Below are 14928 nucleotides of genomic sequence, written 5' to 3' on the forward strand. Positions count from 1 at the left end.
CAGGTTTTCTTTAAAACAAACACGGCCGATTGCTTAAAAAAACGGACTTTTTATCACCAAATTTTTCATAACCCATATCTTTTTCATTTGCGCTGTCGCGAGTGTTGAAGGTGAGAAAAGCTGGAAAGGTCATACAGCACGACTACTGCACCAGACGGAGAATTAGTGCTATCTAATCAAACTTGATACAATTCTTTAATGGCCTGCTAGATAGCAATTCTGATTTTTTATTTTGTATCCCTTGATTTTTATTTCTTTCTGAGCCCTTGGACTTTGACTTTTGGATCCTCGTTGAAAATGCCTTATTAGCAATCCAAGTCAGTCTACAAACCAGCAGATAAAGTCCTCAAGAACAGCTTTAGCCTCAGCATTGGAATTTGCCATCGGAGTCTGAATGGAAAGCCTATGAAAACGCCTTAATACTAGCCTCTAGCTAGCCTCTGACTTGCAAGAGCGGAGAGGACTTAGACGCATGCTAAAACCTAAATAATGACCAAATATTCAATGGCAGAAAAACAAGACAGAAAAAATACAGTGATAATACAATTGATCAGGGCCGTAGCCAAAATTTTTTGTACGGAGTGGAGGGGATACAAAAATCTGCAAAAACCATATTAAAAACTTATTTATATACATTTGTTTTGAGGATTTTATCATGTTGTTGTTTTCAGAATTTTATTTCCTTCTTAATAGCCCCACTTGCGCATTGATACCATAACACATAATTGCTTAACGTTCCAAACAAAATTTGGGACGGTAATTGGTGGTTTTTGAAGCAATCCGTTTAATTATTAGTAATATCTAGTTTTCTGTATAGCAAAGTCAAACTGTTCAATTGTAAGGAACGAGTCAGCCCAATAGTAACCGAAACTCACAAAAGAAAGAAATTTTTATAACAATAAATACACTAAAGAATTGGATGGTTGTGCTGATTTCAAATATATACGAAATACCAGGTTTAATGTTACTTACCAAACGAAAACTTTTGATAAGTAACAGGCTCTAAAAGTGGCCATAGATAAGGCCGTATCCAGGGGAAGGGGTGTTGCCTACCCCAAATATAATTTTTATCCGACTCGTAAAAACATAATAAAAATGTACATAAACAAAATTAAAATTTTCTTTTGTAAAGCCCCCTCTTGCCCGGTTTAATTTACGGCTATGGCCAGGGTTGCCACTGAACACAACAAATAATCATGATTTTCTCAAAGAATCAATCACCAAAAAATCACCAAAAGGAGAATCGACTGTGTCACATCTTAGTGTGCCAAATAGGTCCATATGTGTTAAGTAACTTTTATGCCTCTGCATTTTTGTATTATACCGATGCATAATTTTACCTATTTTTAAGTGAATTAATGCTTCCTACAGTGAATTTATACGCGCTACTAGTCTTCAGAACAAAAAGAAGCCTTTTCCATGCCAAAATATTTTAAAATGCCATATTCTTACGGATTTTGTTCACAGAACTAATTACAGTTTCCATTTCAGTTTTTATTTCCAGATTTTGCAGATTCTTAGGCTTTGAAGACAAAAAGGATTTTTTTTTTTTAAATGTACTTACCTACCGGAGATTTAAGAGTATTTTGTATCACAGTACCAGAAAAGAAGGAATTCACAAAGTTTGTGCCTTTGGCATCAGTTAAAGTTAAAATTTAAAGTAAAGAACAGAAATTATATTGAATATGAAAGGGGTCGTCCCCTCCTCAACGTCCTGTCCTTTACGCTAAAGATTTTTATTGTCTTCAAAATTACAGTTGTGACAAAGCGTCAAACTTTAGCATAAAGAGCGAGACCTTGAGGAGGAGACAGCTCCTTTCATATAGGGAATAATTTTTGTTCGTTTTAAGTTTAAACGTGGAACTTTACTTTCAGTTAAAAAAACTTGTATTTTTTATTTAACTTCCTGAACGTTTTTCAACTAATCCTGGTTCGAATTACACTCACCGTACATGAAAATTAAAACGAGATTTGCATATTAATTTTGACAGATTTATTCCGTATTGGAAGATTCGTCTCCTCTATACCTTGCTCTTTGCGCTAAGGCTGTTAGCACCTTTAGAAAGCAGACCCCGTGTTTCAGTAGCCGCACTTAAAGTATTAGGTCAAACAGTCAAACTTTAGCGTAAAGAGAGAGGTATTGAGGTATTGGTGGTGGCAACCCTTCATATATGGGTTGTATATTCACTGTATTTTCACTTACTACAGAGTATTTGGTGATAATTGTAATCCTTTTGTTTTCAGGCATATAAACTTTTGAAGATTGTCCAGCCCCCTCTCCCAGGCTTACGTAGAATTATTGGTTTGCGAATCAGCTAAAAAAAAAACAAAAAACAAACAGTTTTAACTTAACCGAGGTCAACCCAGCTGCGTTTTTTTTCCTCTTTAGTATTTTTCCATTTTCATTTTCCTCTTTAGTATTTTTTCCATTTTCATTTTCCTCTTTAGTATTTTTCCATTTTCATTTTCCTCTTTAGTATTTTTTTTTCCTACCATATTCTTTCACCACTATAGAGTCTTGGGGGGGGTATAGGATGCTGTGTTTTTTTTTATGTGCTGTGCTTGAAAACCTGTATATTCCATTAAAATAAATATATTGACTTACCTTGAAACAATTTTCACCACCTAAATTCCCTTGTTTTAGAAAAGTAAAAACAAAGAAAGTTATTTTTATCAATAACTTTCCTCTAGCTGTATCAATGCTTAAAAATGAAATGGAAGTCAGTATTCATTCAGACTTCGTCCAGTTAAGACCAGTGTTGAAAAAGGATTACATTTTGAATAGTGGTTTAAGTGTTATGCAATAGAGTTAACTGATACGTTTTGTAAAAGATCTAATTACTCAGTACCGAAGAAATAAAATCTTTTTTGGATACTTTTTCTGGATAATTTAATGAGAAACAGACGAAGGCTGCCACGTCTATAAATAAGAAAGGCAATTAAAAGGTAACATTTTTCTAATTATCCGATATGCCTGGAGGATTCGAAATTAGAGGACTAGCATTTGCGCGGGGGGGGGGGGAGGGGGGCTTGGGGGGGGGGGGGGTAAAGCGCCCCCACCAACTAGATGTTGGTGTGGCGCGAAGCGCCACACCAATAGCTAGTAGATAATATATTTGTTGATGGGCAGTTATTGAATGGTTGCATGGCCGATGTACTTGTTATTGATGGATCAGACCACCTTATGTTGATGAGTAAAATTGAAAGTTTAAAGGGGAGACCACCAAAAGATGAGATTAAACATCGAGATTTATCAGAAAATAGTTTGAAAAATCTAGCTGTAAATTTGGATCGTGTTGATTTTTCGGAAGTTTTCAAATGGAAATGTGCAGAAAAGGCTTATAATTTGTTTATGGATATATTTTTAGCTGAGTTTGATAAATGTTGTCCCTTAAAGAAAGTTAAAAAGAAAAAAAAAACTTCGGAAAGTATGGATGACGACTGGTATCCTTGTTTCTGTAAAAATGAAGAATAGACTGTATAAAGATTATTTAAAAGACCCCACGAATGAGAAACTCCTGACTTTCAAAGAGTATAGATATCGGCTGAATAAAATTAAACGGTACGCTGAAAGAGCTTATCAAGGAGGCACACTCGTGCCTCTTTAAAGAGGCGAACCACGACAATGTTAAGCGATCTTCGGTTCCAGTGGTCGCAGAGGGATGGGGAGGGATTTCCTCATCAACATGGCGGAAACATTTTCCACTCTGTGTTGAGCAAATGTTCTTCAAAATTCAAATTTGATAAGGTTTCAAAGTTGAGTGTAAAGAGGGAGGGGTTGATGAAGAAGTAGCCCCCTGCATATATGGGCTAAAACTCTATTTGTTTTAAGTTTTTGTTTTTTTCTTGGATATGAAGCCTGGGGCTTTTAATGAGCTTCAGCAGAGAAAACTATCTTTCTGCTGAGGCGCTGTAATAGAATAGGGACATCAATACTTCCATGAACCCGGGAAGGGTCAAGACCAAAGAATTTCCACCACCGTCCTAACAAACCCCTAAGAAGAACCAAAACTGCGGAGGTTAAAGCTTGGCGTTTTTTCTGATTTCATCATCAACATGGCGGAAACATTTTCCACTCTGTCTTGAGCAAATCTTCTTCAAAATTTAAATTTTGCAGAAAATCTACAGTGCATCAAAGCAATAAATACAATGATGGTGTCTTATCTGCAAGATAAGATTGAAAATAAAGGTTAACTGTCCCACTGGCACGTACGTAGGGGGGAGGAGGAGCTTCGGGTCCGCCCCCCCCCCCCCCGAAATTTTTTAGAATGTATAATATCTCCATGGTTTCTTGGGATTTCGGGCAAAAGTCGGACATTTATTAAGAATCTAGATACATGTGTGAAGCCTGATGGTGATTTGTCTGATGGTGGTATTGTGGAAGTGAGAAGATTTAAAATAAACAGTTCTACAACTCGTCAAGATGCCATAGCTCCGGTCCTAGTCAAATTCAGGTCGAAAGAAATTGCCCAAAAAGTTTTTAAGCTTAAGTCAAAACAAGTCCGCACTGGTATATTTGTATCAGAAAATTTAACAAAGCAGAGACGGGATATTCTGAACCTAGCACGTGAAAAATACGGTAATAAACAAGTGTGGTCTGATCAAGGCCGAATTTATATACGCCTTGCGAGTGATGCTTTCCCCCGTCGCCTATGGTCGTTGCAAGATGTCGCTTAGATTTTTTTTTTTCAATAGGAATCAGTACAGTTTATATTGTTCTTATTTCTTGATAATTAGTTTTGCCGTTACACCAGAAGGATCGGTTGGATGAATTAGAAAATAATGCTTTAGATGTTAATGAAATTTTAGAGTGTAAAATTGCTCAAGATAGTGTTGTAAAATGCCCTGAGCCAGTAAGAAAAAGTCAGTATGTATCATTTGAATTTCCAATACGGAAAGAAAATAAGAGTTTTCGTGTGTCTGAATGGAATTGCCATGTTACGTCATCGTCTGAGGATATTGAAAATTTTTTGTCTGCTATGAATAGTAGTATTGATGTATTAGGTATTTGTGAAGCGTTTTTATCTATGGACAGCTGTCTCTCGTCTTACATTTTTCCAGGTTACCAAATGATTTCGAAGGTTAGAAATCGGATGAGACAAGGAGGTTTGTCTTTTTTGTTGAAAAATGGAATAAAATTTGAAGAAAGGGATGACTCATGCCTTTGGATTGAAGGGAAGGTGGAAATTTTTTCTGTGGAAATTGTATTTGTTGAGAATAAAAAGAGTAATTTGTTTGGTTTATAAACCACCTAGCACTCCCTCGGTTGAGTTCCTTGATTTATTTGATGATTATTTATGTAAACTTCTGTCTGTAAAAAATGAATGCATAATCATGGGTGATTTTAATTTTGATTTGTTATGTTTGAATAGCTATAATTTTGAGTTTTTTTACTTGATGTTATCGCATGGTTATTTTCCAATGAATCGCCTTCCTTCTAGAATAACTGAACATTCTGCTACTCTTAATGATAATGTGTTTCTCCCTTCAAATTTAGTTCCTGATTCTTATTGTGATATCATGATCCATCCGGGATCTGATCATCTTCCTGTTTCATGTACGATAAAGCAACGGAGCCTGACTTACGAAAAGTCTAGGCGTAAAGTTATAAGAGATCTTCGGCCGCCAAATTTACATGAGTTCAGTGAACAAATAAGTGTAATATCGTGGGAGAAAGTGTATGAAGAACCGGATCCCTCGCGTGCCCTCAACAACTTTCTTGGGATAATTACTCCGATATTTGAGTCTGCTTGTCCCTTGAAACTTACTAGGAAAAAAGAACGAGATATCTCCCGAAAACCCTGGATTGATGATGAAGTTGTTGAAGCTATAAATGCTTGTAACGCTTGCTTCTTTAAAAGTTTAAATGACTCATCTGAAGAAAGTAAAAATGAATATATTCGTCAACGAAATTTAGTGAATAAGTTAAGACGTTCTAAAAAAAAGAAAATATTACATCGAAAAATTTAATGAACAAAAAGGTGATATGCGGGGCACTTGGCAGACCATTAACGGCTTGATTAAAGGCACAGGTAAACATTATGGCCTCATAAATGCTATCACTGTCGAGGGTGTTACAGTGACTGATAAGCAGCAGATTGCTGAAGAGTTTGGTATGGAAGTAGAATCAGGGAAGACACTTCTCACGGAGACCCAGCGAAAAGTGACACGCTCTTTGAAGATAATCGAGGTGAGCATCATAAATTTCAATTTGAAAAAGCGTCAATTGACGAATTAACAAAAATTGTGAAGAATTTAAAGTCAAATGCTGCTGGTATTGACGGTTTGAATCTGAAAGCATTCAAAGTAGTTTCAGTGTATCTACTACCATGTCTTCTCTACCTCGTTAACTTGTCACTTGAAGTCGGCCAATTCCCTGAAGCGCTTAACCAAGCAAAGGTCCTACCACTGTTCAAATCAGGCAATAAGCAAGATATGACGAACTATCGACCTATAAGCTTGTTACCACTATTCTCAAAGATATACGAGAAAATAGTACATCGACAGCTGTATGAATATTTAGACAAGCTCGGAATATTAAGTGAGTCACAGTTCGGTTTCAGAACTAAAAATTCAACTGTTCATGCGGCATACCATATAATGGAGTGCGTTAATAGTGCCCTAGAAAGGAATCTTATCCCTCTTACTGTGTTCATAGATTTTAAAACAGCATTTGATACCGTTGATTTTAATCTTTTATTAAGTAGGCTAGCTTGTTTGGGAGTCCGTGAGAAGTGTTTGGATTGGTTTAGGTCTTACTTGTATGGTAGGTCCATCAAAGTTATGATAGATGATGTGGAAGGGAAACCCTTCAATGTGAATTGTGGAGTGCCCCAAGGTTCGGTATTAGGACCTTTACTGTTTCTTATATACGTGGATACAATCCGTTTTTACATTCCTGGCGCCGTAGTTACATCATTCGCAGATGACACAGCGCTTACAGTGATTGGGGAATCTGTCGAAGATCTTATAGAGATAACTAATGTAGCTTTGGAGAATTTATCTCAGTTCACAAAGCATAGTTTTCTTGCAGTGAATACTGAGAAGACTAATTATATGATATTTAGTCGTATTGGTAAAGTTGTAAATAACTGTCATAGTATTCTTTTACAAGGTGTTTCCATTAGTCAGGTTTTTTAATGTAGATATCTAGGATTTTATTTTGATATAAATTTTAGTTGGATTCATCATTGCAAAGTTTTATCTTCAAAATTGGCTCGCGGACTCGGTATTTTAAGAAGATTTCATAATTTTTTTCCTCTACATGTCCTGAAAGCAATTTATTATTCAATTGTCCATCCTTATTTAGTGTATGGTTGTTCACTGTATGCAAGTAATTTTTCTAGTCATGTAAAAAGGGTCCAGATTATGCAGAATAAGGCAATTAGAAGTTTTGGTGAGTATCTTGCGTGTGGTAGTACTAGAGATAGTTTTAGAGATTTAGATATTTTGAATATTGATTTTATTAAGTCTCAACAGATTTTAATTTTTATATACCAGGTTTTAAATGGATTGTCTCCTCAATATTTTAGAAGTTTCTATCGATATAATTCAAATTATCACGATTATTCTACTAGGAGCTCTGATCAGCTGACGTGTGAAATCAGGCATACAACGCGATCTGGGTTTATGATTAAACATGTAGGTGTTGTTATTTGGAACTCAATTCCAGAGAGTGTTAGGTGTTCTGAAAATCTTATGTTATTTAAAGTAAGAATAAAAAATTATTTTTTGAATAAATTATAAATTATATTGTTTAATTTTTTTTCTTTTTTTATGATGAGAGATGGCTGTTTTTTTTTTTTTTTTTTTTTTTTTGCGTATTTCTTTGATTTTGAATGAATAGTTATCATTTATTTGTTGTAGTTTTGCTGCTGAACAGGGACATTTTAGGTCCCTAAATTGAGCAGTATATTATTGATTGTAAGTGCAATTTTAGCAATTTTTATTTGATGAAGTAAACGCATACCTACCTACCTACCTAAGCCTTTTTTGGGGGATTTTACAGCATGCAATTATTCGGTCAAGTCACTGCCCAGTTATTAACCCATTTTCTGTCTAACTTTTTCCCTCTTTGAAGTAATTAGCAATTGTACTATGAGTTTGCTTTCCACAGCAAAATAGAATTATCCTTGATATTAGGGCGTCTATCTCCCCTTTTCAGGACAAAGTACAGCTTTTAATGGATCAATTTTGGAAACTGTCATTTTTCATTAAAATCTACGTGTTTGCCATTGAAGAGCTACCCACCCCCCTGCACACCACCCATATTGCAATGTTAACCCTAAACTTTCCCTTTCAGTGGGATATGATAGATTAATCACGGGTTCTATGGTCGCTATGGACATAACCTTAGCCTAAAACGTACTTTTGAGGCTTCAGTTTTCTTCCCCCCATCCGCTACAATACTACAGATTAAAGTTAATTTGTATTTTCCGATATACGTGCTTTTTGCATTACTAAATCCATTGGACCTTATCGCTCTGAAGTGCGAATTAAGGTAATTAAGGTAAATAAAAAAAGCGCTACTTTATATCTGCTATTTCGAAGGTTTTGCCCCCCCCCCCCCCGAAAAAAATTCCTGCGTACGTGCCTGCTGTCCCATGTTACTCCAGAAAACACTCAGCCATGCCCTCTATCACCAACCATCTTGTTTTGCTAGGGTAAATCAGACAGTGCTCAGCTGTATCAAGAAATGCTTGATACTGTCTAAGCTCCATTTGCGTTTTGGGCTAAGTCGGATTAACACATTTGAGCTGATTCAGAAGAGGATCACCGGCATTGATGTGTGATTTAACTTGCAAATTTATTTTATAGAAAGCGACCAATTTGAATAGCATATCGTTCAATATTTGGTGGTCAAGATTATCCTTCATGTTACTGATATACGCTTCAAATTTTCCTGCAAAATGTCTTTCAAATAGTTCGTGGTAACGAACTGTAGTAAGGAGCGACCCGGCTCAATAATAAACAAAACTCTAAAAAACGGATGAGCCTGAGAAAATTTGCCTTATTTTAGTAAATAGGGGGAAACGCCCCTTAAAAGTCTAAAAATCTTAACATAAATCACACCATCGCAGAGAACCCTACTGTAGAAGATTTTCCTTCATGTTACTGATATACGCTTCAAATTTTCCTGCAAAATGTCTTTCAAATAGTTCGTGGTAACGAACTGTAGTAAGGAGCGACCCGGCTCAATAATAAACAAAACTCTAAAAAACAGATGAGCCTGAGAAAATTTGCCTTATTTTAGTAAATAGGGGGACACGCCCCTTAAAAGTCTAAAAATCTTAACAAAAATCACACCATCGCAGAGAACCCTACTGTAGAAGTTTCAAGCTCCTATCTGTAAAAATGTGGAATTTTGTAATTTTTTTGCCAAAAGACCACGGATGCGTGCGTATTTTTTGTTTGTTTTGTTGTTTTTTTCCCAGGCGTGATCGTATCGACCCAGTGGTCCTAGAATCTTGCGAGAGGGCTAATTCTAACAGAAATGTAAAGTTCTAGCACGCTTTTTAAGTGGCACCTATGCCCCCTCCCACGCAAATCATTTTCCCAAAGTCACCGGTATCAAAAAACCTTATAACTATGTCTTTATTACTCCCCCACAGTCCCCGTGGGAGGGGCTACAAATTTCAAACTCTGACCAGTGCTTACCTATAGTAATGGTTATTGGGAAGTGCACAAAAATTTTCAGGGGGATTTTTTGTTGAGGGGGGAGGTGTTGAGAAGAGTGAGATATATTGGGGAAAATTTCCATGGAGGAATTTGACGGGGGAAGAAAATTTCCATGAAGGGAGGGCAGGATTTTCTACCATTATTTAAAAAAAACAATAAAAAATTAGATATGAAAAAGTTTATTTAACTAAAGTAAGGAGCAGCATTAAAAATTTAAAACGGACAGAAATTATTACGCATATGAGGGGTTCACCTCCTCCTAATACCTTGCTCTTTACGCTAAAGTATTCTTAGTAATTTCAACTATTTATTCTACGGCCTTTGTGATTCAGGGATCATTCTTATGGAATTGGGACAAAATTTTAGCTTTGGTGCAAAGAGCGAGGTACTGACGAGGGGTGAACCCCCCTAACATCGTAATAAAAACAGGTGAATATAGAAGTTCGTTACGTAAGCTAATTCGTAAGTTACGCATATCTTTTACTAATAAAAACGTTCGTAAAAAATTAATTCTAGTTGTCTTTTTAACGAACCAAAAATTGCAGGGCATCTAGGCCTCCTCACCCGCTCCTTTTTTTTCTCAAAATCATTCGATTAAAACTATGAGAAAGCCATTTAGCTAAAAATATAAATATGCAAATTTCGTTTCCAATTATTCATATGCGGAAAGCCAAAATCAAAGCATGCATTAATTAAAAAATCATCAGAAATTAAATTAAAAAAAAGTTTTTTAACTGAAAGTAAGGAGCGACATTAAAACTTGCAACGAACAGAAATTACTTCGTATATGAAAGAGGCTGCTCCCTCCTCAACGCCCCGCTCTTTACGCTAAAGTTTTTTTACTGTTTTAAAAAGTAGAGTTGAGAGAAAGAGTCAAAATGTACCGTAAAGAGCGGGGCGTTGAGAAGGGAGCAGCCCCTTTCATATACGAAGTAATTTTTGTTCGTTTTAAGTTTTAATGTCGCTCCTTACTTTCAGTTAAGGCACATTATCACGGTTTGTAACGTCTATAACAGATGGGCTAGTGTCATCCAAATCACTTACTTTGATAAAATTTGACATTGCTCCCTTCAAGCAGCTTCATAATGTAATTTAAAATCGTTAGGTTAGGTTTGATACCGTTGATTTTAATCTTTTATTAAGTAGGCTAGCTTGTTTGGGAGTCCGTGAGAAGTGTTTGGATTGGTTTAGGTCTTACTTGTATGGTAGGTCCATCAAAGTTATGATAGATGATGTGGAAGGGAAACCCTTCAATGTGAATTGTGGAGTGCCCCAAGGTTCGGTATTAGGACCTTTACTGTTTCTTATATACGTGGATACAATCCGTTTTTACATTCCTGGCGCCGTAGTTACATCATTCGCAGATGACACAGCGCTTACAGTGATTGGGGAATCTGTCGAAGATCTTATAGAGATAACTAATGTAGCTTTGGAGAATTTATCTCAGTTCACAAAGCATAGTTTTCTTGCAGTGAATACTGAGAAGACTAATTATATGATATTTAGTCGTATTGGTAAAGTTGTAAATAACTGTCATAGTATTCTTTTACAAGGTGTTTCCATTAGTCAGGTTTTTTAATGTAGATATCTAGGATTTTATTTTGATATAAATTTTAGTTGGATTCATCATTGCAAAGTTTTATCTTCAAAATTGGCTCGCGGACTCGGTATTTTAAGAAGATTTCATAATTTTTTTCCTCTACATGTCCTGAAAGCAATTTATTATTCAATTGTCCATCCTTATTTAGTGTATGGTTGTTCACTGTATGCAAGTAATTTTTCTAGTCATGTAAAAAGGGTCCAGATTATGCAGAATAAGGCAATTAGAAGTTTTGGTGAGTATCTTGCGTGTGGTAGTACTAGAGATAGTTTTAGAGATTTAGATATTTTGAATATTGATTTTATTAAGTCTCAACAGATTTTAATTTTTATATACCAGGTTTTAAATGGATTGTCTCCTCAATATTTTAGAAGTTTCTATCGATATAATTCAAATTATCACGATTATTCTACTAGGAGCTCTGATCAGCTGACGTGTGAAATCAGGCATACAACGCGATCTGGGTTTATGATTAAACATGTAGGTGTTGTTATTTGGAACTCAATTCCAGAGAGTGTTAGGTGTTCTGAAAATCTTATGTTATTTAAAGTAAGAATAAAAAATTATTTTTTGAATAAATTATAAATTATATTGTTTAATTTTTTTTCTTTTTTTATGATGAGAGATGGCTGTTTTTTTTTTTTTTTTTTTTTTTTTTTTTTTTGCGTATTTCTTTGATTTTGAATGAATAGTTATCATTTATTTGTTGTAGTTTTGCTGCTGAACAGGGACATTTTAGGTCCCTAAATTGAGCAGTATATTATTGATTGTAAGTGCAATTTTAGCAATTTTTATTTGATGAAGTAAACGCATACCTACCTACCTACCTAAGCCTTTTTTGGGGGATTTTACAGCATGCAATTATTCGGTCAAGTCACTGCCCAGTTATTAACCCATTTTCTGTCTTACTTTTTACCCTCTTTGAAGTAATTAGCAATTGTACTATGAGTTTGCTTTCCACAGCAAAATAGAATTATCCTTGATATTAGGGCGTCTATCTCCCCTTTTCAGGACAAAGTACAGCTTTTAATGGATCAATTTTGGAAACTGTCATTTTTCATTAAAATCTACGTGTTTGCCATTGAAGAGCTACCCACCCCCCTGCACACCACCCATATTGCACTGTTAACCCTAAACTTTCCCTTTCAGTGGGATATGATAGATTAATCACGGGTTCTATGGTCGCTATGGACATAACCTGAGCCTAAAACGTACTTTTGAGGCTTCAGTTTTCTTCCCCCCATCCGCTACAATACTACAGATTAAAGTTAATTTGTATTTTCCGATAAACGTGCTTTTTGCATTACTAAATCCATTGGACCTTATCGCTCTGAAGTGCGAATTAAGGTAATTAAGGTAAATAAAAAAAGTGCTACTTTATATAAGCTATTTCGAAGGTTTTGGCCCCCCCCCGAAAAAAAATTCTACGTACGTGCCTGCTGTCCCATGTTACTCTATAAGACGCTCATCCATGCCCTCCATCACCAACCATCTTGTTTTGCTAGGGTAAATCAGACAGTGCTCAGCTGTATCAAGAAACGCTTGATACTGTCTAAATTCCATTTGCCGTTTTGGGCTAAGTCGGATTAACACATTTGAGCTGATTCAGAAGAGAATCACCGGCATTGATGCGTGCTTTCACTTGCAAATTTATTTTTTTATAAAAAGCGACCAATTTGAAAAGCATATCGTTCAATATTTGGTGGTCAAGATTTTCCTTCATGTTACTGGTGTACGCTTCAAATTTTCCTGCAAAATGTCTTTCAAATAGTTCGTGGTAACGAACTGTAGTAAGGAGCGACCCGGCTCAATAATAAACAAAACTCTAAAAAACGGATGAGCCTGAGAAAATTTGCCTTATTTTAGTAAATAGGGGGAAACGCCCCTTAAAAGTCTAAAAATCTTAACATAAATCACACCATCGCAGAGAACCCTACTGTAGAAGATTTTCCTTCATGTTACTGATATACGCTTCAAATTTTCCTGCAAAATGTCTTTCAAATAGTTCGTGGTAACGAACTGTAGTAAGGAGCGACCCGGCTCAATAATAAACAAAACTCTAAAAAACGGATGAGCCTGAGAAAATTTGCCTTATTTTAGTAAATAGGGGGACACGCCCCTTAAAAGTCTAAAAATCTTAACAAAAATCACACCATCGCAGAGAACCCTACTGTAGAAGTTTCAAGCTCCTATCTGTAAAAATGTGGAATTTTGTATTTTTTTTTTTGCCAAAAGACCATGGATGCGTGCGTATTTTTTGTTTGTTTTGTTGTTTTTTTTCCCAGGCGTGATCGTATCGACCCAGTGGTCCTAGAATCTTGCGAGAGGGCTAATTCTAACAGAAATGTAAAGTTCTAGCGCGCTTTTTAAGTGACCAAAAAATCAGAGGGCACCTAGGCCCCCTCCCACGCAAATTATTTTCCCAAAGTCACCGGTATCAAAAAACCTTATAACTATGTCTTTATTACTCCCCCACAGTCCCCGTGGGAGGGGCTACAAATTACAAACTCTGACCAGTGCTTACCTATAGTAATGGTTATTGGGAAGTGCACAAAAATTTTCAGGGGGAGTTTTTGTTGAGGGGGGAGGTGTTGAGAAGAGTGGGATATATTGGGGGAAATTTCCATGGAGGAATTTGATGGGGGAAGAAAATTTCCATGAAGGGAGGGCAGGATTTTCTACCATTATTTAAAAAAAACAATAAAAAATTAGATATGAAAAAGTTTATTTAACTAAAGTAAGGAGCAGCATTAAAAATTTAAAACGGACAGAAATTATTACGCATATGAGGGGTTCACCTCCTCCTAATACCTTGCTCTTTACGCTAAAGTATTCTTAGTAATTTCAACTATTTATTCTACGGCCTTTGTGATTCAGGGATCATTCTTAAGGAATTGGGGCAAAATTTTAGCTTTGGTGTAAAGAGCGAGGTACTGACGAGGGGTGAACCCCCCTAACATCGTAATAAAAACAGGTGAATATAGAAGTTCGTTACGTAAGCTAATTCGTAAGTTACGCATATCTTTTACTAATAAAAACGTTCGTAAAAAATTAATTCTAGGTGTCTTTTTAACGAACCAAAAATTGCAGGGCATCTAGGCCTCCTCACCCGCTCCTTTTTTTTCTCAAAATCATTCGATTAAAACTATGAGAAAGCCATTTAGCTAAAAATATAAATATGCAAATTCCGTTTCCAATTATTCATCTGCGGAAAGCCAAAATCAAAACATGCATTAATTCAAAAACCATCAGAAATTAAATTAAAAAAAAGTTTTTCAACTGAAAGTAAGGAGCGACATTAAAACTTGCAACGAACAGAAATTACTTCGTATATGAAAGAGGCTGCTCCCTCCTCAACGCCCCGCTCTTTATGCTAAAGTTTTTTTACTGTTTTAAAAAGTAGAGTTGAGAGAAAGAGTCAAAATGTACCGTAAAGAGCAGGGCGTTGAGAAGGGAGCAGCCCCTTTCATATACGAGGTAATTTCTGTTCGTTTTAAGTTTTAATGTCGCTCCTTACTTTCAGTTAAGGCACATTATCACGGTTTGTAACGTCTATAGCAGATGGGCTAGTGTCATCCAAATCACTTACTTTGATAAAATTTGACATTGCTCCCTCCAAGCAGCTTCATAATGTAATTTAAAATCGTTAC

The sequence above is a fragment of the Artemia franciscana genome, chromosome 17, assembly GCF_032884065.1.
Source record: "Artemia franciscana chromosome 17, ASM3288406v1, whole genome shotgun sequence".
Lineage (NCBI taxonomy): Eukaryota > Metazoa > Arthropoda > Branchiopoda > Anostraca > Artemiidae > Artemia > Artemia franciscana.